This window comes from Melospiza georgiana, chromosome Z (assembly GCF_028018845.1).
Source record: "Melospiza georgiana isolate bMelGeo1 chromosome Z, bMelGeo1.pri, whole genome shotgun sequence".
Lineage (NCBI taxonomy): Eukaryota > Metazoa > Chordata > Aves > Passeriformes > Passerellidae > Melospiza > Melospiza georgiana.
The window spans coordinates 1,582,140-1,597,086 of record NC_080465.1 but is presented as its reverse complement, the minus strand read 5'-3'; positions in this window follow the sequence as shown (position 1 = coordinate 1,597,086).

The window sequence follows — 14,947 nt, the reverse complement described above, 5'->3', positions numbered from 1 at the left end:
GATGCCTATCCTGGGCTAGAAGAAGCCTGATAGGAAAAGATCTTGTTTAGGATTTTCTGGAGAAATGAAAATTAAAAAAAAAAAAAAAAAAAAAAAAAAAAAAAAAAAAAAGGAAAGAAAAATTTAACTGACAGGTTCTGGAATCTGGAGTAGAAAATATTACACCTTAGCCTTGCCTTGCCTACACTCTCATTTTTTGCAGCTTGTGATGCTTGTGCACATTTCCCACAAGATCTTTCTCGCACCAAGGAAAGGCTTTTGTCCCCATCAGGAGCTGTGAATGTGCTGCCCACCTTGTTGTCTGACCTGAGAAATCATGCTGGAAAATGGTCTGGTGGCAAAAGAAACCCTAATTCACACCAAGTGTGATCAGATCCTGCTCGAGGTTCAGGGGCTTTCTCTGGAAATGTGTCACTTGCCTCCATGGAGGGAGTGGGCAAAAGGAGCTTTCATCTTACCAGAAGGATTTCTTTGATCTCTAAAAAAAAAAACCCACTCAAGATGCATCTAACAAAGCCAGCAATATCTTAAAGTACATAAAAAAAGATGAGGTTAGCAGCATGGAAGCAAGTGCTTGGAATCAGATCATGATAATTTCTTTGTACTATGTCTTGAGTCGCCGATTTTTGTGATAGACACACTGATATCTCTGTGGCTTTTTTCTTTCCCCAGTCTTTTCCTACCCTGGCACCACTGTTAGAAATTCACTGAGAGTGTTTGCAGGGAAATTTGATCTGCAAGGGCAGTTTTCATGTGGTGCTGCCTCACAGCTTTGGCAGAAAATGGAATGCCTCACAGAAATTATTATTCTCCAGAATGAACAGATCTGGTGTATTTTCTACATTTTTTTCATCTCTGTCATAAGCATAGTGTTGAGTAATTTAGTATTTAGTGACATTTTCTAAAAAACAAGGATGGGATGTAACCAAATCATTTTGGGCTTAAGGGTCTGAAAGCTACTGAAGTCTGAATAAAATATTTAGCCTTCCTAAACTTTTTAAGGAAACTCCTAGATGTAGTGAGGGAGAGAGTCTTACCCATTTCCGAAGGAATAATATAGGTAACAATAACCATAAATAAAATTCCTAATTCTGGAAGAGAGGGGGGAGAGGGGGAAGCATTTCAATGCAACCTTTCAGTTTCTTTTTCAATTAGTAATTTTTATTTTTGCAATGATTGAAATATTCAACATAGAATAGCATAAAACAAATTATATCAAATTGAACTCCTTCTGCTTTTAAGTCAATTATAATTTCCAATGAGTTCTGATTGTGGCCAGCTTTTCAAAGAAAAGTCACTATTAGCTTCCATTTATAATAGGTAAAGGAATCTTTTAAAAAGGTGTTGAAACCTTCTTTTCTTTTGAGAATTCTGAAAATTACTAAAAGTAACTTAGTAACTTTATTTGCTAAATTTATTTAGAAACTTTCTTAATTTCCATAATTTTTTGGAAAAAAATGTTTTTTAAATTCTCACAATTCTAGTCCATTTTAAAATGCATGGAACTGCAAAAGCAATAATTGCAGCTCTGTGAAGATAAAGCACAGGTCTTTCAGACCTTGGAAAACAAAGGTGCTTTTATTTTATTTTTTTTTTCCCCCACAACGTGACCTTTGGAGCTTCCCTATAAATTATTTGAAAAACAGAAAGTTATCTTAATTTTCATGACAAGTTTAGAGCAAGGGTCGCAAAGCCAGACTGAAAACATTATTTCAGGTAGCATACTAGTCAATAAAAGTTGTTTTATAAGGAAAATTTCTGTGGGAGTGGGAATTTCAATAGGTGATCACATCAGTGAAAACAGATAATTTGTAGCAAATTAAATATGAGGCTACCTGTGAGGTAATAGCAAAGAAAAAAAAAAAACCAAAACACAATAATAGTAACATAAATAAACACAAAAGGAGTAATTAAAACTGGATCAATAGTTTAGTTATGGTTATTCTAACCCATAATTCATTATTATCTCAGTTTAAATAAAAACCCCTTTTCTATAGATGATGCAACTGCCATGGGACAGAGGAAGGGAAAACTGTGGGAGACTAAATTGAAATGGTGGAATTCTGGTGAGAGGAGGGGAAGGAGGAAAGCAGGTTTCGCTGTGAAACACACCCCAGGTCAGGACAATGGCAAATATCCATTTGTGTGTGAGGAAAGTAATTATGGGGCAAGATGGAATACAGGCAAAGGGAGAAGGCTGGAGAAGCAGCAGCTTAGGTGTGGAATTTGGCAGATCAGACATGAAATTAGTAGGGATGTTTATTTGAGTCTTAGGGCTTTTACACCAGGACAGAGCTGTGCAAATTGCTGTTCCATCCTCTGCTCGCCTGGCTCCCAGGGCTGGGCCATTAAAAATAGGTAATTTACACATTGGAGGTTTGTGCAATCAGGTGAAACTCTTCTTTCCTATTGGTAGGTTATTCATGTGCTCACACTTTTGCTGTAGTTGCTATAGATATAATTAATTTGCTTTATAACATCTATAAACTAAGTACAAAAACCAAAATCGGCCCCATTAAATTTTTATTCCATCCTTACTAAAAGTGTACATTTTGTGGGGAGTAATCTTAGCTTTATCCTTCTGTTGACATGCTTTATGAGAGAGTGTATCATCACAAAGTCACACAAACAACTTTTTTCCCACATGAAATTCTGATAAAATAACCTGACATTGGAATGAACCCGGGTCATCCACTTACAAACATTGCTGTCTGTAAATTCACTGCAGATAAAAGAAGGAGCAGAGTGATTGAAGGACACTTCTATAAAAAGAGGAGAGAAAAAATAATGTTTGACTATGGCAGAATAAAGTTTTCTTAGGTGTATGTATGGTTCTTTCTCTCCAGGTCCCATGAGACACTAGGTAACCTGTATAAATTGTTTTCTGAAAATTCCCTTTATTCCTGGTCAAAGTGCATTCTGGATGGAGAACAGATTTGTGCGACACAAGGATTCTAAATAATTTTTGTGAGCATTAATTTCAAAAGCATCTTATGCCACATTCAAAAAGAAAATTACTAAGAAAGAGTGAACCCTAAGCCAGTCAGTAGAAGAAAAAATAAACACCAGGGCAAAACAGAAAAACTGTTACTTGTCCAAGAAGTAAAACTGCTGTCTCTGGAGGAACCTTCCTCCATGGACCTGGCAAAGGTGTTTCATACATTATGCTCACAGAATAATCTCTCTGTATAAGATCGGTAGTTTCTGAATGTAAAAAAAAAAATTAAAGTTTTTTAAGTGTTTAGAACACCGCACTTAAAGGTAATGTGAATTACTGTCATGCCTCCGTTAGTATTGCTTTGCAGTCCACTAATGTCTACACCAGAATGGAGAATCTTCAAAGGGCAATAAAATCTAAAAAGCTTTCAGCAGGAGGTGCAAAGTCATTAAGTGATTCAAAGGGCAATACAGATCATTTATCATTATACATACCTGTGCAACTAGGCTACCATCCTAATTCAGAGTTTAATTTATTATCCTGAAGCATGGGGATATTATCATTGCATAATTTATCTGACATTTGAGGGTGTAAGTAAAGATGTTAAAATATTTTCTGTCAGTCATACATTTGAGTAAGTTAACAGAGGATCTTACCCATTTTTGTCCTGTAACATTCTGGGGGATATTATTGTAATCCTGTATCAGTTTCAGTACAGATGTGACTATTCAAGCATCATCAAAGTGTGGCTTTCTTTATTTATTCCATTTGCAATACTGTGTGCATTCCTTTGGGTTGTTTTTCTCTCTTTTATATAAATATATATATGTAAACACTAGGAAAAAGGTGTGTTTAAAAGGAAAATACTGTCAGAAGTATTTCAAATATAAAAGTATAGGAAAGTTGATGGGGTTTTTGTTATTTTTCTCTTCCTTATGGCATACCTTAATTACTGATTGATAAGATTTATTATTTCCTTAACAGGATTTGGATTACAGCTTCAAAGAGTGAACACAGAGCACAAACTTTACTGAATATTCATTTAGCTTGGTTTGGGTTTTTTAGTTTATTTGCTGTTGAAAACAACCTTTCATTTTCCCAGGTGTCTGTACCTCGTATGAACTAGTTAAGTCTGATACTTTTTTTTTACAGAGAACACCAGAAACTCTGAAGACATCTCCATCTGTAAAGAGGGTTAAGTGAAACAACCTGGAACACCTTCACAGCAAAACATTCTCTTGCATTATTCTGAATATAAAGAAAGACAGTTCAGTCAGGTTTTTGTCCTGTCTTCTGCACCATGAGGAGCCAGTGCCTTCACCAAGGTAGTAGATAATTATTAAATACATTAAAAGGGAAAACTTATGGGATCAAATGTATCTGACAGTTTGTTTTGTGATCCTACCTTGAGTTTTTTGCTATTGTTCATTTCTGTATTTTTAGGAAAACTATGCAAGTTAAAAAAAAAAATCATTAGGTCCTTGCCATAAAGCAAAAGGAAACTGGAAGAGAGAATTCAAGGCAGAGAAGCTTCTCTCTTTCAGTTCTAGAAAGGAAATAATTTTGGCAAAATTTTCTCCAACTTTCAGTTGTCTTTACACTAAAAAAATTTTCAAAGACTATTGCTGCACATATGTATGTTTCTTGCATGAAATACTGTCCAACTTTTTAAGTACTTTAAAAGTGTCTCAAAGAGTTCTATGCCATTAGTAGTTTTCCCCCCCTTCCCCAAATATTGTCCCTCTGGGATGATGACTGGTATACATTTCTCTTATTTTGAGCTTTTCTTTGTTCTGTTTTTGGTTTTGTTTTGGTTTTGGTTTTTGGGTTTTTTGTTTTTGTTTTTGTTTTTAATCTGAGCTTTTGTTTTGTTTTGTTTTTGGGGGGGTTTTGGGTGTTTTTAGGTGGTTTTGGGGTGTGTGTGTTTTGCTTGTTTGCTTTGTTGCGTTTCTTATCTTTTTACAGCACTCTTTTTCAGGGTGGTAATGGAACTGAAGGAAAAAAACCCTCAGAATACACATGACAATTCCTAACAACAGCTTTATGGTGATGTAAAAAGTGATTTTGGTGTAGTAAAGACCAGATTATTCTGCAGTACAAATGAGAATTTAGTCCTTCTATGTATGAACATTGTTTTTCTATGATTTTATGCCATGTATGTATAAAAGTATCATTATATTCCCCTCAAACTGAAATATTGGAGGCTAAATATTTCTATGTTCGGGACTGAAGAAGCGAAAAATAATATTTCTACTAGACCTGCTTTTCTGCTTCCATAAGATTCCTGGACAATTTCTTTTAGGAAATATGTATAGAGCTTTAAGGAGTTTAAAGAGGGTTTCAGCTAAATGAAATCACTGCAGTTTAAATTATGTGTAAAATGAGGAAATCCATATTCTTTCCAAAAGTTTCTTTGAAAAAGGTTGAGCCACGGAGAAGAGATGACTGAATGAGCACTGTGGCAATTTAAAATAATTCCTTTATGCATGGGAAATACTCTGCCTTGAAAAATAGGTGGGAAATTAAAAGAATATAAACACACACCCTTGAGACAAAGCTGTAGAAATGACTGGATTCTCATCTTACTAAACAAGCAAGAAGAACTCACTTTAGACTTAAAAATTCACATTATTTACTTTTCTCAGACAAATTCAAATACTGAAATAAATTAACCTCGAATATATTTTGTTTAAAAAAAAAAAACCCTCTCATTTTACAATTAATTGCTATATTGACAAATCTTCCCAGAAATGGAAAAAAAAAAGACAACAGGTTAGCTTTCCTCAATTTAAGAGATAATTTTCTTATAGCCCCACACAATTCCATTTCATTATAGAATATGATAGAAGTTTTTTATCTGAAATCCTTATTTATTAGTAGCTGTACCGAAGAGTAGTCAAAAGTGGGGTGGACAAAGAAAAGCCCTGAACAGTAGGAGTTCAGGGGTTGGGAGGATATTAATAGATGGCAGGCTCAGATCTAGAGTTCTTTCTCCTGGCAGAGATGAGGAAAGATCATGAAGACATTTTTGTCCACAGTTGTGTGTAGCACAGCATAATAATTAGATTACTCAGTGCTTAACCTTTTTATTCTAAAATAACTGCTCCCAATGGCTGGAGAGACAGCAGAAACCTGTCCTAAAAACCCCTTTTCAGTATTCTCCTCTTCACAGTAAACCAGATTTCTTTATCTCTCTTCAGTTAAAGAATATTGCCTGTGTCTTTTATTGCTGCCCTTGTCATGTACTTTTCAATTAATGCCTTGCCCAGCTGTCATTTAAATGCAATGCTACAAATTTTGTCTCATTTTCCAGGCAGACTGGCACACAAACATATATTAAGAAACAATACTCTTCCACTCACTACTGCTAAAAAAAGTTTTACCCTATTTTCTTCTGTGTTGGGCTTAGTGACATTACAGGTTGAAAAATCTCATTGACTCTTCCCCAATTTCTGATTATTAAGGCCTTACAATTTAATTTTAATTGGTGCTTGTAAAAATTCAGACAGGAAAAAGTGTCCCTAAAAATTCCTTATCCTGTGTAAAATTAATGATGTTAATTAGCTTAGTTTATATGAAGTCTCCATATCTCCATCACCTTCCCCTTTTCAAGAACATGCGTTGAATTATGATCATCATGTTAATGATGCCTGATTAGTGTTAAATTTTATTGGCTCTATCTTGTTGTCCTTTTGCACTCTGTTGCAGAATTCAAGGAGAATCACTTAGTAAAACTTCATGTTGTATTTTTTTTTTGAGCGACTCAAGGCAAGATTATTAAAAGCCATTCATTAGTGTTGCTCTTTTTATATTTGTGAAGAATACCTTGAAATGAAATCTTTCTGTGAGATCTGCCAGTGAAATTGTAAACCTGGCAGGCTTTGTTTTCTTCAGCTTTGAATTTGGAGGTTGATCTCAGTGCTGCTGGACACAGCTTTTCACCTCCCATTCTACTTTAATTTTCTGCAAAGACCTGACTGGATTTGGAAGGGCTTCTGACAAAAACTTACAAAAATTCTACTCAATATGATACACTGTAAAGATTGAAATTTGAAATATTAAATATTGACAGATAATATGCTTTTGGAGATTGGTGGCTAACAACATGTTTGTTTGTTTGTTTGTTTGTTTGTTCGTTTGTTTTTAAATTAAGCTTTCTTCCATTGTTAGTTTTAATTCCATGATAGAGATTGATACGCATAGAGGTATTTAGATCAAAAGAGTAAAATGGAAGTCACAATTCAAAACTAAATAGGAAATCATGAAAATTCCACTTCTCTGTTTTTCTTTCTTTCAGTTTTTGGAAAGTTAAGAGGATTAGAATGCTGATTTAGTGCCTTGTTGCATTTTGATTCTGCTATTCCCCTCCTTAATATCAATCAGAATTTTGAAAAATAACATAAAGTGTATTGAAAGATCATATTGATTTCTCAATCAGAGGTACCTTTCTAAAGAGTGCAAATAAGATAGAACCTGATCTTTCCTGAAGATAAGGTTAATCAAGGAAACTGTGGGCAATACAATAGAGGTAAAAATTACCTCTGTAATTTTTTTTTTTTTACCTCTTATAGAAAAAAGAAAACTACGGCATAAGCGTTTTGTTTGGGTTATTTTATTAGTCAAATCACTTTTCCATTTGAATTTTGCTAAAACACAGTATTTCTCAGAGAACAGAAGTTATGTTTTATGTGACTGGGGTCAGAGGTGGTGTGAGAGAAAACGTGAAAATTCTGAGCAGTGGGACTTGTTTCCCAGAGAGAGAGGTGGGGATCCTCCATCCTTGGAGTTATCCCCAAAACTGTTGGGATATGGTCCTGGTCAGAACCTGGACTGCTGCTGGTCTCCAGGGTCACCGTGATATTCTCTGAAAAATCCCCTCACCAGGATCTTTTCTCCTGAGAAGCTGGGAAGCTTCAGCTTCTCCATGTTGTGCTTCTCTGGAATGTGATTTGGAGAACTGTTTGCCCAGCATGTGAATTGTTTTTAATTAATGGCCAATCACAGCCATCCTGTGAGCAGTCGCAGGATTTTATTATTCAGTCTTTTCTAGCTTTCTGATGTCTCCTTTCTCTTTCTTTAGTGTAGTTTGAGTGTATCATTTCTTTTAATATAATATATATCGTAAAACAATAAATCAGCCTTCTGAAACATGGGGTCAAGATTCTCACCTCTCACTTCATCCTGGGGACCCTCAAACACCACCACACTCCAGCAAGATGGTTGGACAAAATGTCTTCCAGAGGGACTTTCAATTCCCAAACATTCTGTGATTTTTTTAGTGTATTAGACGCTAAAATTTAATGTTTCTCTAGTTCTGGGTGTTTTGGTTCTATGGCACTTAGAGAATAGTCTTTGAAGAGTAGCTATTTATAAATTAATTTAATTAGCAAAAATAAAATAAAAAAAATACCTTCCTCCAAAAATGTTTTTAAACTTAATTGCTAAGTGGCTGACCTTTTATTTTGTATGGGATTCTATTTGAAGTCAATTAGCAATAATAGCCAGTTGTACTTGAAGTGAGGGATATGACATTTAGTTTGAACGTGCATTTTAAAGTGTTAATAATTGCAGGCAGCAAGATGCTTGAGAAAGTGTCATTTTACTGTAGTGACAAAAAATACATGATTATGCTTTTCAAAAAGCAAGGCTCCTGGTTAGAGAGGAGAGTACAAGAGAATTTGAATTACAACTTATAAAGCTGTAGAAGTCTTTTTAATATATTGTTCTCAAGTCTAGAGTTATATTGCTGCAGTGCAGTCACACAAACCTTTGCTAAAAGTTACAGCCTCACTGAACTCAAAGGTGTTAGATACTCCTTCAGTAAATATATAATTTCTTTTGAATTTTTAGAGGTTTTAAAAAAAATATTATTTCAATTTTTTTGTATTAATATTTTTCTGTTATTGCCAGCCAAAAGGGAACTTCTAAACTGCATATCCAACCTCATAGTTTGCCATTTGAACAGCAAAAATTGCTTTATTGTTTGGAAGCATAATCTGATAGAAAAAATTTTAAAAGAGGTGGAAAATACAGTTTTAGGCCCTCTGAGCAAGACAGTTGAGAGATACGTGCACACTTTTCCTAAATATGTGTTTAGATGTTCAGATATCAGCAGGCTCCTCTGGAATGAGATGTCACTGTGTTCAACTCTAGCACCTGACACATAAAATCTCAAATATCTCTACAGTCATTGGACCAGTGTTCTCAGATAGCATCATGTTGTAGCACACTTTAGACACTTGGGGATTTATATCTCAGTGATATAACAACCACTGTCCACCAAGTGTATTTATATTTATTTTTGTTATACCCTAAAAATATCTGCAAGTCACTCTGAAAAAAAAAAAACAAACCCAAACAACTTTGGCCATAACAAAAATATTTCTCATTTAAGTAAATTGATTGTGCCCATGTAGCAGGAAGGCATCTGGGTGTCACTGAACTTTTAGTGAGCAGTAGCTGTTTCTCTTCAATTCATAAAAGTGAAGTTCTAATAATGCTAAAAAAGGAAAAGAGAAAAATAATTGGATTTTACTTTTTCCCATGGAAATCACAAGATTTGAAGTGGGTCATATATTGTCTTATGAGTTAAATATAGAGGATGTTTAAATTTTTTTTCTCTTCCCTAGATCTGGAGATCACCTGCTGGAATCTCCTTATTGTTCATAATTAGTAATGATACTCATAATTATAATAACTAATAATATATAATTATTATTTATCATTAGTTCTTTGCCATTGCTTGGTACTACTGACATTGACATCAGTTCCTTTAGATCAGATTGCCTTCCTCAGTCTGCGGCTTCTCTTTTTCCTATATCTCCCCTCTCTGTCCCCAAAAGCTACTTCAAAACTTCAGCCACTGCTGAAAAGAAAGAGAAATAAATAGGAAAACATATGAAAGAGAAATAACTAAGTAAGTGGTCATTTTAATGACCACTTCTAAGGATTTATATTTATATTTATATTTATATTTATATTTATATTTATATTTATATTTATATTTATATTTATTTATAGCAATAGTAATAGTAATATTTATGATGATAGTAATATTCATAGTTACAATTACAGCTACATTTATATTGTGTATATTTGTATTTTTATGCAGGTCGTTCCACTGCTCTATTGCCATTGACATGTGCAAATCCAGAATAACATGCAATAAAGAAAGAGAAATACACATTTATGGAGTTCTAGTGAACTTCATGGTGTTTTGTTTTTGTTTTTTTTTTTATTAAAGGGTTTGCCTTCTCCAGCTGAAGAGGAAGAAAATGAGCACAACAGTTGCAGTCTGTGAGGGAGTATCCAGAACAGCAGAAAAAAAGCTGCAGTGGCTAAAACATTTCCATTTTCTCCAGGCTTATGACTAAACTACAGCAAAACACATATTGCTTGGATATGTCCCAGAGCCAGTGGCCAAAATAAATCCATTTAAACACACAGTTCAGGGTCTCCCAGCCAAACTGGTGCTCTACATGCTCAGTAAAAGATTATTTTTTGGCTCTGCAATATGGGGGAATGTATTAAAGTCTGATTCTTGAGGAATAACTGGCAATTCTAACTGTTTTATTCAAACATCTACAAATCAGGATATTTTTTTTTTCCCCAGAGTTTTTGTTTCAGAGAATTTTTTTAATGTTTTTGTGACATTTCCAATGTACAGCGGATGCAAAGCCTAGAGATGAAAAAGGGTATGAATTCCAAATTTAAAAGAAACCCTTGGAATGCAATGCATGTGGAAAGTAATTCCATGTAAATACTAGATAGAAATGCATAAATAAAACTTAGCATCAATTGCAAGCAACTGCTTTGCCATGCTCATGCTCTCCAAATTATGAAAAATTAAGTTGTACAATAAAATTGTTGGAATTCATAGTCTGTGTCAGAGTATGAATTTAGATTTCCACATACTCACAATGGATAACCTGAACTACTGTATGTGTGCTTGTTTTGCATTGATCCATGTGGACTGAATGAAGAACAAATAACTGTAAAGAGAGGAAAAACTAAAAAAAAAAGAAGACATTTAGAAAATCTTTATGATCACAGATTTTTGAGCTAATGTAAAAGCATTACTTAATTCCATTTGTAAAAATATTATACCATATTGAAGGTTTATTGTTATAAATGTATGCCATAACTAAATTTTGAGCAGCACTGCTGGAGTTTGTCCCATTATAGGATTAAACTGACATTATCAGTCAAATGAACAGAATTTGCATTAAAAATTTGTTTTATTCTGTTGTTCAGATATAGCCAGGATGCGAAAATGAAAAGGGACCCAGCACAGCCAATGTTCTGTGCCACTGAAATGAAGGAAATTAAACTCAAGGTAAGTAAATTAAACTGAGCCATTGACGTTTGGGTTTTTGGATAGTTTTCAGAGACAACTCACCCAAGGAGCCAGGGAGCTTAGCCATGTGTCAGATGCCAAGCTTTCATCAAAGAATAGGGATCCACCAGAAAGGTCATTGGCTAAATTGAGTCTTTGGGCTGTGGGCTGCTTTGCTGCTGCTCTTTGCAGTCTGAACTTTGTAAATCTTGCCTTGAGCAACAGTTTGAAATTCCTGTAAGCCATTTATGAGTGTGCTTAAATGTCAGCCTTCCCTGGAAACTGCGTGGGCACGCGTGGGTGTGAGGGGAGGCATGGAAACAAAATCCCTGCGCCGACTCAAGAGGTGCTTTGGTCAACAGTTTCCATCAGATTCTGTGCTTCCACTAACTTGTTTTTATGGAGAAGCAGTCAGTTTAGCTTTCTCAGTGCCTCATTTCGAAGATGGACGTCTCTGCACTCACAGTATTGTAAATTAATGACGAGCCCTATGGCAGGGAAGAGCGATGCATCTGACTTCATGCTGTCAGAAGGCTAATTTATTGCTTATTTAAAATATTTGATATTATAAAAATACTATATTATTGATGTGATGTGATGTGCTGTGATATTATTATGTTATGTTATGTTATGTTATGTTATGTTATGTTATGTTATGTTATGTTATGTTATGTTATGTTATGTTATGTTATGTTTGTTATGTTATATACTAAAGAATACAGAAAGAATACTTACAGAATGCTAAAAAGATAATAATGACAACTTGTGACTCTTTCCGGAGTTCCAACACAGCTTGGCCCTGACTGGCCAAAGAGTGAAAACAACTCACAGCAGGATCCAATGGAACAATCGCCTGTGGGCAAACAATCTCCAAACACATTCCACACGAGCACAACACAGGAGAAGCAAATGAGATGAGAATTGTTTTCCTTTTCTCTGAGGCCTCTCTCAGGAAATGGGGGTGTGTGCTGTGCTACTCTACACCAGCTTCCTTCCAAAGTGTGGCTGTGTGTTCCTGAGAAACTGCTATTCCTCTTACTTTTCACTTCCTAGGAATCTAGTTTTTCCACCCTTTGAAACAGAACTGCCAGCATAAGAAACCACTTCTAGATATTAATTTCTGTGTAACTGACTACCCCTAAAAAATTGCAAAGCCAGCAACACAAAACGAGTCAAAAACGCTTCACAGGTTTACCCACAAAGCTTCCACCTCCTACCCCTTCCAAAGAGGTGAAACAATCTACACATAACTCAGAATCAATTTCCACAGAGAAGCTGCCTTTCCACGCAGCCGCTCCTGAGGAAATTTGGGAATTAACCAGCTCCATCCAAAGCTTGGGCTGGTGGGCTGTGCACAGGGAATACAGTGCCTTGCTGCCACTCTGCAGTGTGAGGACACACAAAGCACAATTCCTCAATTCCAGCCCCAGAACACTCACCTTCAGCTTCCCAGGTCCCATAAAAAAAACAGCAGAAGGGAAGCCCTCAATAAAAGGGTATATAAAGGGACAAAAATAATATAAAATTTTCCTCTTCTTCCCTAGCACGGCACAGAACTGAAGGCCAAGTTCACTCTGTGAAATATACGAGTAGTGCCACACAAACCAGCCCTTGCAAAGAATGGGAAATTGAAACATCATATCACAGATTTAATCCCTGAATTCTGGAAGTTATTTGAATGCTTCATTCTCTGCAAGACTCTGTCCCTGATCGTTATCCCAACAACAGAGGGTGTGGAAAACATTTCTTCAGTACCAAAAGCAAGAGGTTCCTGAACTTGAAACTACTTTTCTGCACTTAGCTGGAGTATGATTAAATCTTTATGTCTGTTAAACAGTGAACAAATCTCTTCATGTCTTTTTAAAGTAATCTCTGCACCTGAAAAGGTACCAAAGAGATGGAGCTGCATAGTTGGGATGTATCATAAAGAGACGAGTATATGTCTTTCTGATGTATTTAAATATTGGCATTTGAAACATAAATTGTGTTATATTATATAAACTATTAAAGCTATGTCTGTATGTGTGAGAATGTTATCAAATTTGTACATAAATACCTATTTTTTGTATGTGACCTTGCATACAAAACCAGTAGCTCATGTAAATAGGTGTTTTTGTGCTAATTCTTGTTGATGGCATAATTTCAGTTTCCCTTATCTCAGTTAAACTTGATTTGATACAGAAACTATTGAGAGAAGAAATTGTTTATTATCAGTATGCTAACTTCGAATTAAAAGCACATGATGTTACTATCATCCTTTACTCATTTTATAATATAATATAAATTGTAATATTTTGTAATATAAATAAATATAAATTTAATCCTTCCAGAATGCTGACAAAAGGTGACATTACCAATTTAGGATGGTGAATATTGTTTAAAAATCAGAGAGTAATCTGTTTTTATGATTTTTTATCAATAATTTATAATGAGTTCTCTCCAACATTCATGACAGAAAAAGTAACTCTATTCTTTATGAAGACCTACTCCTGCAGGATATCTGAAGATATATTTTTCATCAAAATTCTTATGTTTTTAGCTAATAATCTTAAAAGGCAGATATGGTGCATGTTTCACTAAGATTGCAAATCCAATCATATTTCTAAGGCCAAATCCTACACTCATGCTGAATAAGTCAGACATCCCTGTATAAACTAATTGCTTCCATTATTCCTATTTTTGCTTTATTTTCATGAAAACACACAAGCCTGTTAACAAGCACGCCTTGCTCATGAGGCTGAGGAGGGAAAAGAGCAAGAGGTAGCTGTGACAGAACTAATTAACTTGATGCCTGGAGATGAGAGTCTCACACAAAGCATTTGGACATGTGGAAAGTGCCTGGATGTTTCACTGAATTTCTCCTGAGGCTGCTGTTGCGTTGTCACTGAAAATCCACAAATTGCCCTCTTTTCAAAATGCTTTCTCTGCAAAATCCAGCTGAATAAACTGGGGTATTTTGAGGATCATCCCAGGTGTTGGGACTATTACAGAATCACTGAGGTTGCAAAAGACTTCCAAGAAAAATTTGTGCTCAATGCCCACCCTGTCCCCAGCCCAGAGCTCTGAGTGCCCCCTCCAGGTGCCACCTGCAGGGCTGGGCACTCCAAACCCCCCTGGGCAGTGCCAAGGCAGCTCCTGAGGCCCCTGTTGTGGTGCTGTGAGGGTCCCCAGGATGAGGTGAGAGATGAAAATTTGACTCCAAGTTCTCAGAAGGCTGATATTATATTATATTACATTATATTATATTATATTATATTATATTATATTATATTATATTATATTATATTATATTATATTATATTATATTATATTATATTATATTATATTATATTATATTATATTATATTATATTATATTATATTATATTACATTACATTACACTACATTATACTATATTATATTACATTACATTACATTATACTATATTATATTATATTATATTATATTATATTATATTATATTAATTATATTATATTGTATTGTATTACATTGTATTACATTGTAATACATTATATTACCTTATATTACCTTATATTGCATTATATTACATTATATTATATTATATTATATTATATTATATTATATTATATTATATTATATTATATTATATTATATTATATTATATTATATTATATTATATTATATTATTATATTATATTATATTATATTATATT